Below are 14,214 nucleotides of genomic sequence, written 5' to 3' on the forward strand. Positions count from 1 at the left end.
TCCTCGGCCTGTGAGGCAGTATACAAAAGCATCATAAAATATAATATAAAAATATATAATAAAAACAAACCAACATAGTACTACAATCATACACTTTCTAAAGGGTTATTTAGCTGGACAGAGCTCTTACAGCATTGATATACATAATTCAATCTGGTAAAGAACCTTATTGCCGTATAAAACTGAAGTCCATTAAAACTCAGTTTCCCACTATAACTTATTTTGCCTTAGCCCTGCTGTACCTGTATCCATACACTAAACTATTTATTTAGGAAAAGAGCCAAGTCTTGATCTTATTTTGGAAAGACCAATAATTCTGCTCTAACCTAACATCTGTTGGTAAAATGTTCTGTAACATAGGTGCTGTAATTGATAAAGCCCTTGCCTGCAAGTATACCCATCTCATGTTATAACCTTAAAAGATAGAACAGACAAAAAGACACTCTGGTTAGATCTTAACTGTCGTCTCGGGACATACCATATCAAATTCTTCTTAAGTTAATTGGAGCCATTTCCCTTTAGGGCACGAGAGTCCAAAGTCAAGATCTTAAATTGTAACTGAGCTCTGATGGACAACCAACTTAAAGAGCGCAAAACCAGAGACCAGAGCCAGTGAAAGGGCATTAGGCGTACTCCACGAACCTTACAGTCTTGTACCCCCCTCCCCCCAACTTCAATGCTGTCCACATCCCAGTCCACCCCACCCAATTAAAATCATGCAATATAATAACAGATTTTACACAACAACAACATTCAAAGATCCGTTTTCTGAGTTAAAAATATCATTTACACCATGCATATTATATTTACATTCACTGCTATGTGCCAACTAGAAAACCCTGCAAAAAAGCAAAAGCAATTTTGGGTGTGGTCTTGGCGCACACAAAGCCATGAGTAAACTGAATTAGAATTACAATATAGTACACCACCCATACAAAAACAGCACTAAGTGCCAGTACTTAAACAGTAACAACCTTACTTATGAAAGAAAAGGCTATACTGCAAATATTACACCAATTAGGAAAACAAAACAAACCAAGTTGCTATATATATATATATCTATATATAGATCCATACATAGAAACTACACGCTACTGAATACCTCACCTCAATCACACATGCAATACATAGACCAACCCACGCCAAATACAGAATAAAAAGACAATAAAGTATAGATAGAAATGTGAAAATATAAATTGAACTGGAAACCAGAACAAGCCAGACTCTCTATGCAGTGTAACAATGGAAAAACAGAAACATCACCAGTCCTCATAAATCAAACATAAAATCAAGAAATATAAATCAATCATAATAAACCATACAAATAAAAAGAATATTGCCAGATGACAAATAGAATAACATCCAATAATTAAGAACTCACCGACTTAGATTATTGCAATTCTTTATACCTAGGTCTGCCTGCCTGCCTGCCAACTCAATTTGCCCTTTACAGTTAATACAAAATTCAGCAGCACGTATTCTGACCAACACAAATCATCGCGAACACATATCTCGAAATCTGTATTCATTACATTGGTTATCCATTTCATTTTGCATCCAATTTAAAATTTTAACAATGGATCATAATCTCATACACAACAGTTCCTCTGTCTGGCTTTGCGCAGCACTTTATGTTTATAAACCAGCAAGACAACTCCGATCTGCAAATAAAAACTTATTAGATGTTTCTACACCAAAAATAGCTAGGTTAGACCTCACATGAAAACATGCCTTTTTGAAAGCAAGTCTCATTCTTTAGAATGCCCTACCTGATACTCTCCGTTTAATAGGCGATTCTAAGAAGAAATTTAAAAAAACCACCTCTTTAAAAAAGCCTTGAAAACACAGTTTGGTAATCTTTAAATTTCTGGATACTGAAGAGAACCTTTGACCTTTGTACCCCAGTGATGGCCCTATACATTCCATCTTTGCAGATTCATTGTTAGGGTTTGTGGGTATGTGGGCCCTGGGCCGAGGTGAAAGATGGTCCCGCCCATGAGAAGGAGCCCCGTGAGCCTCACCGTTGGGAGGCGAGGTCTCAGCTGCGGGGTGCGTGGAACAGCAGGTACTGGAGAGAGAGAGAGCAGAGAGAGCGACACTGCCCACAGAGCAGGGAGTGTATTATGAAAGTCACACAGTCACAGAGGTGTCACGAGGTATGTGAAATGGGGTATACCCAAAGAGGAGCCTCTATAGAGATGATACGGCAATGGTCCACAGAGCGGGGTACACCGGCGAGGGTTCCTCAGTAGAGATGATACGGCAATGGTCCGCAGAGCGGGGTACACCGGCGAGGGTTCCTCAGTAGAGATGATACGGCAATGGTCCGCAGAGCGGGGTACACCGGCGAGGGTTCCTCAGTAGAGATGATACGGCAATGGTCCGCAGAGCGGGGTACATCGATGAGGGTTCCTCTGTAGAGATGATACGGCAATGGTTCGCAGAGCAGGGTTCACCGATGAAGGTCCCTCAGTAGAGATGTAACGGTAGTGGTCCGCGAAACAGAGTACTTACTGTAGAAGTAGCGAAGGTTCTAGAGCAAGCCCCGGGGAATGGGACAGGCAGCGGTCCAAGGCGCAAGGCCCTCCGAGGAGCGGATAGCCAGAGAGGAGGAAAGGGCCCCGAGGAGCGGGTACCCGGGACGTCTCATGCCGAGGAAGCAGGAGCTGGAATGGAAGGTCTGTAGTGAGCGAAGCAGAGCCGGCTTAGAGTCCACAATGTATGACTTCATCCTGGGAGGACGCCCTCGAGGTTTCCGCCATGATGTGCATAAAACTGGCTTGAGAGCGCGTGCGATCCTAAAGAACTATGAAGGCAAGATGTCAGTCGGCAGCGTCCACGCTATCCAGGGAGACCCGGGAACAGGGGCAGGTAGGCCGGTGATAGCTGGCAGAGGCCGCAAGCCGACCCAACGAAGTAAGTACAGTGAGGCAAGAGGTGAGCAACAGTGGTCGCAGCCGTCTGCGACCGATGGGCGTAACATTCATCATCCTTCCTTTTTGCTTTATGTAGTTCATACTGAATTTGTTTACACTTTAATTTGTATCCATCTTCATGTTTTTATTCCAGTATTTATGTTGTTTATTTTACTTTGAATGTATTTTATGATATTTTCAATTTGAATATGTTATTGTAAACCTCCTGAGCTATTCTTAGTAGGGTGAGGTATATAAAACCTTTTAAATAAATAAATATACACATTTTAAAATTTCCAAACAGCAATAAAATATTTCAAAATAGCAGACACATCGAACACCCAATAATTAAAACAAGAAGGGAAAAATCCCCCTTTTCCCATAACTGAAAACTTTTGATTTCCAATCACACTCAGCTTGTCATGGAATCGTGGGGGTGGCATAAACGTTTTTCACCCCCCAAGGCAGCCTCCCATTTACACACACACACACACACATCCCCCCCCAGGCAGGCTCCCAATCATTCATACACACACACACACACACTCCCAGGCAGACTCCCATTCACACACACAAACACACACACATACACACATTCTTCCCCTGCCAGGCAGGCTCCTATTCACACACACATACATGTAACCTCTATGCAGGTCCACAAGTCTCTCTTACTCTTCTCCTGCTGCTGCTGGCACCTACATAGAAACATAGAACTGATGACAGAAGAAGACCAAACGGCCCATCCAGTCTGCCCAGCAAGTTTTCACACTTTTTTTCCCCTCATATTTATCTTGTACTCTTGGCCCTTAGTAACCTTTTGGTTCTATTTCCCTTCCACCCCCCGCCATTAATGTAGAGAGCAGTGCTGGAACTGCATCTAAGTGAAGTATCTAGCTTAACTGGTTAGGGGTAGTAACTGCCGCAATAAGCAAGCTACTCCCACGCTTATTTGTTTACCTAGCCTGTGCAATTCAGTCCTTATTGGTTGTTATCTGAATATAAATCCACTTTTCTTCATTCCCTCCTGCCGTTGAAGCAGAGAGTTACGCTGGATATGTATTGAAAGTGAAGTATCAGGCTTATTTGGTTTGGGGTAGTAACCGCCATAACAAGCAAGCTACTCCCCGCTTTTTTGTGAATGCAAATCCTTTTTTCCACATTTCCTCTTGCCGTTGAAGCATAGAGCAATGTTGGAGTCGCATTAACCATGTGTATGTTTACTGAATAAGGGTATTATCTCCAGGTAGTAGCCATCATTCCCGCAAGCCACCCTCTCTTCATTCACATCCTCTAGACTTTATGAATCCACAGTATTTATCCCATGCCTCTTTGAAGTCCTTCACAGTTTAGTCTTCACCACTTCCTCCGGAAGGGCATTCCAGGCATCCACTACCCTCTCCATGAAGAAATACTTCCTGACATTGGTTCTGAGTCTTCCTCCCTGGAGTTTTAAATCGTGACCTCTGGTTCTGCTGATTTTTTTGCAATGGAAAAGGTTTGTCATTGACTTTGGATCATTAAAACCTTTCAAGTATCTGAAGGTCTGTATCATATCACCCCTGCTCCTCCTTTCCTCCAGAGTATACATATTTAGATTCTTCAATCTCTCCTCATAAGGCATTTGATGAAGACCATACACCTTTTTGGTCACCCTTCTCTGTATCGCCTCCATTCTGTCTCTGTCCCTTCGGAGATACGGTCTCAAGAACTGAGCACAGTACTCCAGGTGAGGCCTCACCAAGGACCTGTACAAGGGGATAATCACTTCTCTTTTCTTACTCGATATTCTTCTCTCTATGCAGCCCAGCATTCTTCTGGCTTTAGCTATCGCCTTGTCACACTGTTTCGCCGACTTTAGATCTTTAGACACTATCACCCCCAAGGTCTATCTCCTGCTTCGTGCACATCAGCCCTTCACTCCCCATCGAATACATTTCTTTCGGATTTCCACACCCCATATGCATGACTCTGCACTTCTTGGCACTGAATCTCAGCTGCCATATCTTCGACCAATCTTCCAGCTTCCTTAAATCCATCTCATTCTCTCCACTCCTTCCGGCGGGTCCACTCTGTTGCAAATCTTAGTATCATCCGCAAATAGACAAACCTTACATTCTATCCCGTCCTCGATGTTGCTCATGAAGATGTCGAACAGGACCGGTCCCAACACCGACCCTTGCAGCATGCCGCTTATCACCGCTCTCTCTTCCGAGTAAGTTCCATTTACCATCACACATTGTCTTCTGTCCTTCAACCAGTTTGCTATCCAGGCCATCACCTTGGCACTCACTCCCAAACTTCTTGTTTTATTTAGTAGCCTCCTGTGTGGGACAGTATCAAAAGCTTTGTTAAAATCCAAATAGATGACATTGAGCGCTCTTCCTTGATCCAATTCCTTAGTCACCCAATCAAAAAAGTCTATCAGATTCGTCTGACAGGACCTTCCCTTGGTGAAACCATGCTGCCTCTGGTCCAGCAATTCTGCTGCTTGTAGATAGTTCACTATTCTTTCCTTCAGCAGTGACTCCAATACTTTTCCCACCACCGAGGTGAGGCTAATCGGTCTGTAGTTTCCAGCCTCCTCTCTGCTCCCACTTTTGTGACGCGGGACCACCGCCGCTCTTCTCCAGTCACTCGGCACACTCCTGTTTCCAGGGATCTATTGAACAGGTCACTTAGCGGAGCCGCCAGCACATCTCTGAGCTCTTTCAGTATCCTGGGATGAACCTTATCAGGCCCCATGGCTTTGTCCACTTTCAGTTTTCCTAATTCTTCCCATACATTCTCTTCCGTAAACGGAGTTTCATCCATTCCATTCCCCTCCAGTCCTTCTCCGGGATCTTCTTTAGTGAACACCAAACTGAAGCATTTGTTTAATATTTCTACCATTCTTCATCTGTCTCCACCCATTGATCCTTTTCGCCTTTCAATTTCACTATACCACTTTGGACTTTTCTCCTTTCACTGTATCTGAAAAATGTTTTGTCACCTCACTTTATCTCTTTGGCAATCCTTTCTTCCGCTTGACTTTTCACTTTCTTGATTACTTTCTTCATCTCCCTCAGTTTTACCAGATATTCTTCCTTGTGATCCTCCCTTTGGGATCTTTTATATTTCTTAAACGCTGTTCTTTTAACTTTTATTTTATCAGCCACCTGCTTTGTGAACCAGTTTCAGTAATTGCTCCTTTTAGTTTGGCCCACTGTTATTCCACATCTCTCATTTTTTCCCATCCTTCTAGTTCTTCCTCCAGTTACTTCCCCATTTCAACAAAGTCCATGTTTTTGAAACACAAAACCCTGGTCTTCGTGCGACTTCTCCGTATCGTATTAGTGATATGAAACCATTCCGTTTGATGATCACTGGTGCTGAGGTGGGCACCCACTCAGACATTAGAGACATTATCTCCATTAGTGAGCACTAAATCGAGTATAGCTCCCTCCCTCGTAGGCTTCATTACCATTTGTTTGAACAGAGCCTCTTGCAGGGCATCCACTATCTCTCTACTACTGTTAGATTCCGCAGATGGGATTTTCCAGTTTACATCCGGTAGATTAAAATGTCCAACAATCACCACTTCTCCCTTCTTACTCAACTTTTGGATATCTTCAATCAGATCTCTGTCTAGTACTTCCATTTGATTTGGAGGCCTGTAAACCACGCCGATAAAAACGGATGTCCCATCATCTTTTTTTAGGACGGCCCATAAAGCTTCTTCTTTGCCCCATCTTCCCTGCAGTTTGGATGCTTGGATATTGTTTTTGACAAAAAGAGCCACTCCTCCCCCTTTTCTGTCCTTTCTTAATAAGTTATATCCCGGTATGGTAGTATCCCAATCATGTGAATCTGTAAACCATGTCTCCATGATTCCCTGGTGCCTTTTTACTTAGGGGAAAATAGAAATCTTTACAAAGCTGTAGAAGTCCTTTTACAGCTCCTCCTCGTGTGCTGGCCAGCACCATGGTACTCAACACTAGTGGTGTTAGCACTTCCTGTATGCTCATCTCGTGAGAAGTGCTAGCACCGCAAATGTTAAGTACCATGGGGCTGGCCAGCACACAAGGAGGAGCCACGAAGAGTTCTCTCTTCTTCCGGTGGAGTGTGAGCCTCTCCCTTCTTTTACCATTGGTGGGATGAGGTCCACACATTGGCTGCCCAGGCCTGTGTCTTCTTCTGCTGCCGGTGGGATGGGATCCATAGATGGCCGCACCAGCCTCTTCTTCTGCCGCTGGTGGGATGGGGGTCCACCAGCAGCCACATAGGCCTCTTGCTGCTTTCTTTAGTGGGCCTCTTCTGCCGCCCTCCCTTCTGTCTTTTGGACGCGAGCAGGTCGGGCTTCACCTTCGGACCTCCAGGGCCTCTATTTTTCGCATCGCTCTCTCTCCAATCTTCTCTCTTCGACCTTAGGCAGGTTGGGCTCCACCCACAGCCCTCCCAAGCTTCTTTATTTTCTTTGGCTGCGGATGGACTCCACCCATATCCTGCCTGGTATATCTCTCCGCCTTTCCTTATCTTCAGCCATGGGCATTGGGCTGCTCTCCTTGTCTTTCCTACCTGTAGAATGGGTTCTGTAGGTGGCCTCTCTATCTTTGGCGGGGGTCAGGTGTTCGTGCTGGTGATTTTGGTGCCCCCTAAAAGCTGGTGCTCTAGGAGACCACCTAGTTCACCTAGTGGAAGCACTGGCCCTGCCAGAAACAGAGATGCCATTCTAGCTCCTCCTGAAATTAATCTAGCAGCTGCATTCTGGAGTACCTGCAGTCTGTATATGAGCTGCTCAGGAAGGCCCACACACAGGCTACTATAGTAGTCCAAATGAGATATAATGATAGCATTGATAATAGTTTTAAGAGATCTTGAATCAAGGAAGGGGGCAAAGCCTCCTGACCAACCTTAACTTCCAGAAGACAGTCTACACTGTCTGTCAAATATGAGGCTCTAAATTAAAACTGGAGTCCAAAATCACTCCCAAATCCCTTACAACAGGGGAAAAAATTTGCTGCATTTGGCCCCATCTTAACTGGACTAGTGCCATCTGTCTTCAAAATTTCTGTGGGGTTTTTTGTGTGTTTAATACCAATTTGCTCATAAAAAAACATTTGGAAATTACTTCCAAACTCTCATTTAGACTGTTAATGGCCCAGGACTCAACCTATCCAAAAGAAACACAATCTGGACATCAGCAGCATATAAATAACCTCTCATCCCCAAGGAGGAAAGTAATGGGCCGGATTTTAAAAGGGTTAGGATTTACCCGCGTAACCGGCCTTACGCACGCCAGGCCTATTTTAAAAAGGCCCGGCGACGCGCGTAAAGCCCCGGGACGCGTGTAAGTCCCGGGGCTTTACAAAAGGGGTGGTCTGGTGGTGGGGTGGGGCCAGAGGCCGCCGAAAGAGCAGCCATTGCCGCATCCTGGAGGCAGGCGCAAAAGGTAAGATAATTTTGGGGGGGGGTTAGAGTAGGGCTGGGGGGAAAGGTTAGGTTAGGGGGAGGGAATGGGGAAAGGCAGTGCGGCTTGGCGTGCACAAGGTGAACAATTGCATACCCACTTGTGCGCGCCGATCCCTGATTTTACGTTATAAAATCGGGTGTACATGTGCACGCGCCGATCTGCCCAAAAGCCACAAAGATATTGAAAAAAGAGCTGAAAGTGGAGAGCCTGTGGAACTTCAAAATAAGAACTCATGGGGCATCTAGCCTGCTTTTACTACAATTATGGGCTAATCTTTCTGACATCTGTCTAAAAGAATAAGTGGTCAATTAGTTCAAAAGCTGAAGAAATATCAAGCAGGATTTATAGAATATGGTCATGGCCATTAACCCAGCATAAGATATCGTAATTAATAGAGACCAAAATGGTCTCCATACTGTGACCTATTCAAAATCCTGCTTGGCAGTGATCTAAACCCTCAGCTTCTGTTAGAAAAGTTGACAGCTGTTGAGTTGCACTCTTTCTATCACTTTCACTTAAAAGGGAATATTTGCCATCGGCCTATAATTTGCATATTTCACAGCATCTAAAGTAGTAGGGTTTTTTTTTTCCCAGAAAAGGGGTAATAACAGAAGTATAAAAGTGCACAGAGACCACCACTCTAGACAGAGATCCATTTACCAATTTCACAAGGAAATTCAGAATCTCATCCAGTAGATCCTTTACCAGAGTTGAAAGGCAAGGGTTTAGAAAGCAAGAAGTTATCCAAGTGCTAGATAGGACTTTCTTCAATTTCAAAAGTCCAATAAATCTAAACATATCCAGCACACAATCACATGACTCGTGTATTGTCATAATTTGCAATGAAACTGGCTGCCCCACATCCACTTTGGACTTTTCTAATAAAACCCATGTAACATTTTTGGAATTAGGCTTCTAAATTGGCCCTTTTGAAAATTTACTAGGCCTGAGTGCCTAAATTTAGATGTCTAGTTTCACTAGCTTCGCACTGAGTTTAAGCACTTATCACCCAATTTAGGTCTAGAATCATCAAAATGCTATAAATAAAGCAGAAATATGGCATTTTAGTGTCCGCGATAAAAAGGGGTGTGATTAGGCCAATTTCTGAAATACCACATTTCATAGATAAGTTGCATAACATGTGACATGTTATCACATCCCGCGTTATTTGATGTGCCGCACGTTATTTTCTTTGTATATATATATATATATACCAGCTTCCTGTAGCTGCCTCTTTGAGGGTATGTCAGGCGTGGGGGAGAGAGAGGAGAGGAGGTGAGTTCTTGGTTGGAGTTTAGTGGATTTTGTGGATAGCAATTTCAGCATGAGTTGTCCTGTCTTCTGTTCTCATCAGTTTACCTTAACCTTTGTCTCTTGTCTTTATCTGTGTGGAAGTTTTTGTTTGTTTGTCAATTTATCTTTGTGTGGTAGTGGTGAGGAGTGAAGATCTGGAAAGGATGGCGTGAGAGAGGAGAGGCATGAGGAGAGGAGGGGGAGGAGGGAGGAAAGGAAGAGGGAGAAGGGGGGCAGGAGTGGTAGGAGGAGTAGAAATAGGAGTAGGGGCAGGAACAGGAGTAGAGATATGGAGGAGGGAAGGCATAGGAGGAGACGGGAGGGGAAAGGGGATAGGCAGATGAGTGTGGTGGGAGAAGGATGGCAGGCTAGGGATAGACAGGGGGGGACAGTTGGCAGGGCAAGTGCAGGAGGAGGGGAGGAAGGGAGGACAGCGGGAATGGGAACCAGAGCGAGGATAGTGACACATCTCTGGAAGCAGAAGTGGCAACCCAATTATCCAGCAGCCAGTCAGGGTGGACTCGTCTTCAGCGTTGAGGACAATGAGATGCTGATTGCCGGGATCCTCGAGAACTACAGCATGCTCTTCGGGAACTGTGTGGCAAAGACATCCAGGGCAGCCAAGGAACAGATCTGGCACACAACTGCCCAGGCCATATCCCGGAGCAGTGGAATAAGGAGGACTGGAGAGCAGGTGGCCCACCGCTACCGCAACAAAAAGGCCCAGCTCAAGACCAAGGTGGTGAGCCATAACAAATATCTGCGACAGATGCGAGAAAGAGCTCCTTGCCCCATCTTCCTGACCCCATGGAGCAGCGCCTGATTGAACAGCTGGGACAAGACATATTTGAGGGGATGGAAGAGGCCCTGGACACCACGCAAACCGGGGTGGTAAGTTCACCTCACCTGTAAATGAAAAGTCTGCTACAGATGTCCACATATTTTGGCATAGGATGTTCACCTTGAATGTATGATTGATGCCAAACATTACATGTGCACTTCTTAGCATTTATATTTATGTCTTCTTCTTTGTTTCCACAGCTCTTGCCCAGCCGTGAAGCTCCCGCAACCAGCAGTGCAGCGCTAGCAGCAGCAGCAGCAACTTCAACTGCAACCTTGTAATTTCATGCGCCAACACAGTGGAGCAAGGAAGAGGAGGAAAAAGACGAGAAGCTGCAGTCACCAGAAGAGCACCAGCTGCTTCCATCCCTTGGCTCACCCCTCCAACTGGACATGAACCTAACACTCTCCAGCCTGATGCCAAGGGACCAAGCTGCCCAGGCCCCACCTACCTCCAGCATGACCGTTCCCCAGCCACATGCAACAGACACCCAGCATGATCAGGCCACCAGCCCGGATATGCCAGTTTTGAACCTGCAGATAGCATCTCAGCCTCCAACTGCAGCAGCAGCAGCAGCAACAGCAACACAAGATCAGCCAGTCCATGAAATACTCAACATTATCGAGAGGAGACATGGGCTCCACCTCCACCATATACGGGCAGAACTGGTGCAACTGAGGAGGGCTCATCTCAGGAACACCAATGCTGTGCAGCTGCATTCAGCATCTCTTATGCACAGCCATACCTGCATAGCAACCTCCATCAACAACTTGACATCTGCCATCATACAACTAATTCAAAGATTGCCAGAGCCTTCATCTGTGCCATCACCATCCTCTCAGGTGTCAACATGCAGCAGACCCTGGCTCTCGGGATGGCCCAGGGGTAGGCCCTCCAAAGTTATACCACCCCCAACCAGCCAAAAGCCCAGTAGAGGAAAGGGGTCATGGAGGCCCCCAAGTTTTTAAGATGGTAAAGAGTAATAAATTTCACTCAAAGATGAATTGTCAAAACAAGCTAGGCCCGTCCTGTCTAGAGTTCCTGTGCTGACTACATGGAAGATGCCTGCCCGTCCCATCCTGACTACAGAGTTCCTGTGCCAGATAGATGGAAGACACCTGTTGGCCCTGTCCTGACTATAGAATTCCTGTACCGGCTTGTTGATGGGGATGGGCTACAATCTGCCTATGTTGTCTTGTTGATTATTTATCCTCTCCTCTATGCTCTGCCCATAGTTCTACCTCCTTGATGCAGTCTCCAGTCACAATCCTGCTACTGTCTCTTATCTTCTCTTATTTCCTGGTCCTGCTGATAGTGTCTCATCTCCTCTCATCCTGCTGCTGCCTCCATGCTGGTGTTTTATCTCATTTCATCCTGCTGCTGCCTCCATGCTGCTGTCTCATCTCATGGGGCTCCTGCTTCCAGGCTGCACTCTCTGGTCCTGATCCTGCTGTCTCCATGCTGCGCTCTGTGGTCCTGGTCCTGCTGCCTGCTACTTGAACTTTGCTGCCATGGCCCTTAGGCCGACCCCTTTGAGTGCACGCCTTTAACATGGACTGTCTGTGCCTTCTTTGAACTGTGCTGCTTTGGCCTATTAGGCTGTCTCCTTTTGAGTGCACTCCTTCAACATGGACTGTCTGGACCTTCTCTTGCCATTACATAGTTGTGCTGGCATCAGTTCTAACCTTAGAGTTGTACTGTAGCTACTGGGTTGCCACTTCCACTTTCTAAATTATTTGCAAAAATCCTGATTTTGCTAAAGGATAAGATCATAATACAATATATATCATGTTGCCATTTCTAACATTGTATGTACATGTCTCCAATAAATGTGGTTATTTCATTTATAATGTCATGTGCTATTTGACATCTTGTCCTTGCACAATGTGATTATCAAAGATGTTGACTTGCTTTGAATCTGGTGACTACATTTGTTTAATAAAATGGTCACATGCTTTGAAACTTCACTCTCTGGTTGTGTTTTTCATTGTATGGTTTTTTGTCTTAAGAGTTCACTAGGTAAAAGGTTTGGGACACACCTGATCTTGAATGCAAGAGTGCCACTGGCCACTCCAACTAGGCACATTTCTCATATGCAAGACCATATGGCCTAGGCCCTAAAACTTAAAGCTCACTGTATGTTCCCAAGGAAGACAGCAAGAGTCAAACAGGAAACTCCTTACTGTGCAGCTTCACAAGCGGTTTGTGTTACCTTCTCCAGAGAGCATACTCTTAGCTAGCTCTTGGGTACATGGGCATGTATGTGAGATGGGCACTATCTAGGTAGTGTTCACTCCATATGCTATCCAGTAGAAGAGGTGTAGAAATGCTTGGCTACAGGTACTATACCAAAGTCTTTACTTTGTAGGTGACCAATAAGTTATCTAGCTATGCTAATGTTATAAAGCAGCTAAAACAAACCATTGGCCCTCTTTCACTGTGAAGATCTAATACTTCTGACCAAACAACTGACCTTCTCTGTGGGTCTAGCGCCTAATGCTGTCATCACATAAGTCTTTAGTCAGAAGCTTTCTTGAAATGTACATAAAGCACTAGGTCTTGTTCACCTCTAGAGAGCAGAAATGTGCAGCTACAGGTTCAAGCCCAGAGAGTACATAGTGTACATGTAAATCTTATGGAGTGTTAGGTGATGTGACACTCATCACCCCACAAGAAATTATTTTGGGCCCCTTACTTGTCAACTTACTACACTTAAAAGTCACTCAATAAAAAAGCTTTTTTAGGTATGACAATTTTAAAAAGATTACACAAAACACATATTATAGGGATCTCTTCACCTTTACAATATCTGTCATGTATCTTAAATTTATACACATAAATTTGCATGTATACTTTTCAATTACATCAAAATGTATCAAATATGATATTCTTATTCCAAACAAGTTTTTATTATTATAAACTCCAGTTAAATAACACTCGTTTACATATTACTAACATATGTCATACATATCATTATGGACATGTCAGAGAACATCCTATACATTACTATCCCCTCAACGCCAATAACATACACACATTCTCACCATTCATACCACATTCACATAACAAACCTCACCCATTAATAAAATACAAATAAAATTCAAAACTTATAATATCCCCAATAACTTCTTTCATATGTCTCCCTACTAATACATTCTTCCCAACAAGGTGCCTTGTTTCGCCCGTTCGGGCTTCCTCAGGGGGTATTTCTTAACCCACTCCTGAACCCATTCCTTAATATCCCTCTGTAATGATCTTCTTGGGGAACCACCCCTGGTACAATTTTTCATCCGTCACCCGGTCTCTATTGTGTTCTCACTTGTCTGCTCATGTCCATATTCTTCTCAAAATATTCTCCACAGATACACTATTATGGGCATCTCTTATATCAAAACCAGCCGCCCTCTCACACTTTCCTGCAAACTTGCACCTTACACACATCCCGAATCAACTTCTTGTTATACTCATAAATACCTGATATCTATATCTCAACTATTGCTCTCATAGATATTTCCACATTCCTTCAAAGTACAAGGGACCTCCGTTCCTCCGGGGTGAATCCGCCCTACAGCCATGTGTAATGTTAAGGGGATTCTGTTATTTTCTCTCAACAATCTATATCAGAAAATTCTAAAAAGATGTCATCTACTTGTAGCCTGCTAGAAGACCATGCCATCCCAGAAAGTAGCCTCTATGGAAAGCTCCTAGAGGCTGCT

General features: G+C 44.4%; 1 protein-coding gene across 5 annotated transcripts in view; it reads right to left on the minus strand.

Annotated features, from left to right (window-relative positions):
* AGBL3 (ATP/GTP binding protein like 3) overlaps positions 1-14,214 on the minus strand; it is a 279,448-nt gene that overhangs the window by 24,208 nt on the left and 241,026 nt on the right. The window lies entirely within an intron of this gene.

The sequence above is a fragment of the Rhinatrema bivittatum genome, chromosome 4, assembly GCF_901001135.1.
Source record: "Rhinatrema bivittatum chromosome 4, aRhiBiv1.1, whole genome shotgun sequence".
NCBI classification, from domain to species: domain Eukaryota; kingdom Metazoa; phylum Chordata; class Amphibia; order Gymnophiona; family Rhinatrematidae; genus Rhinatrema; species Rhinatrema bivittatum.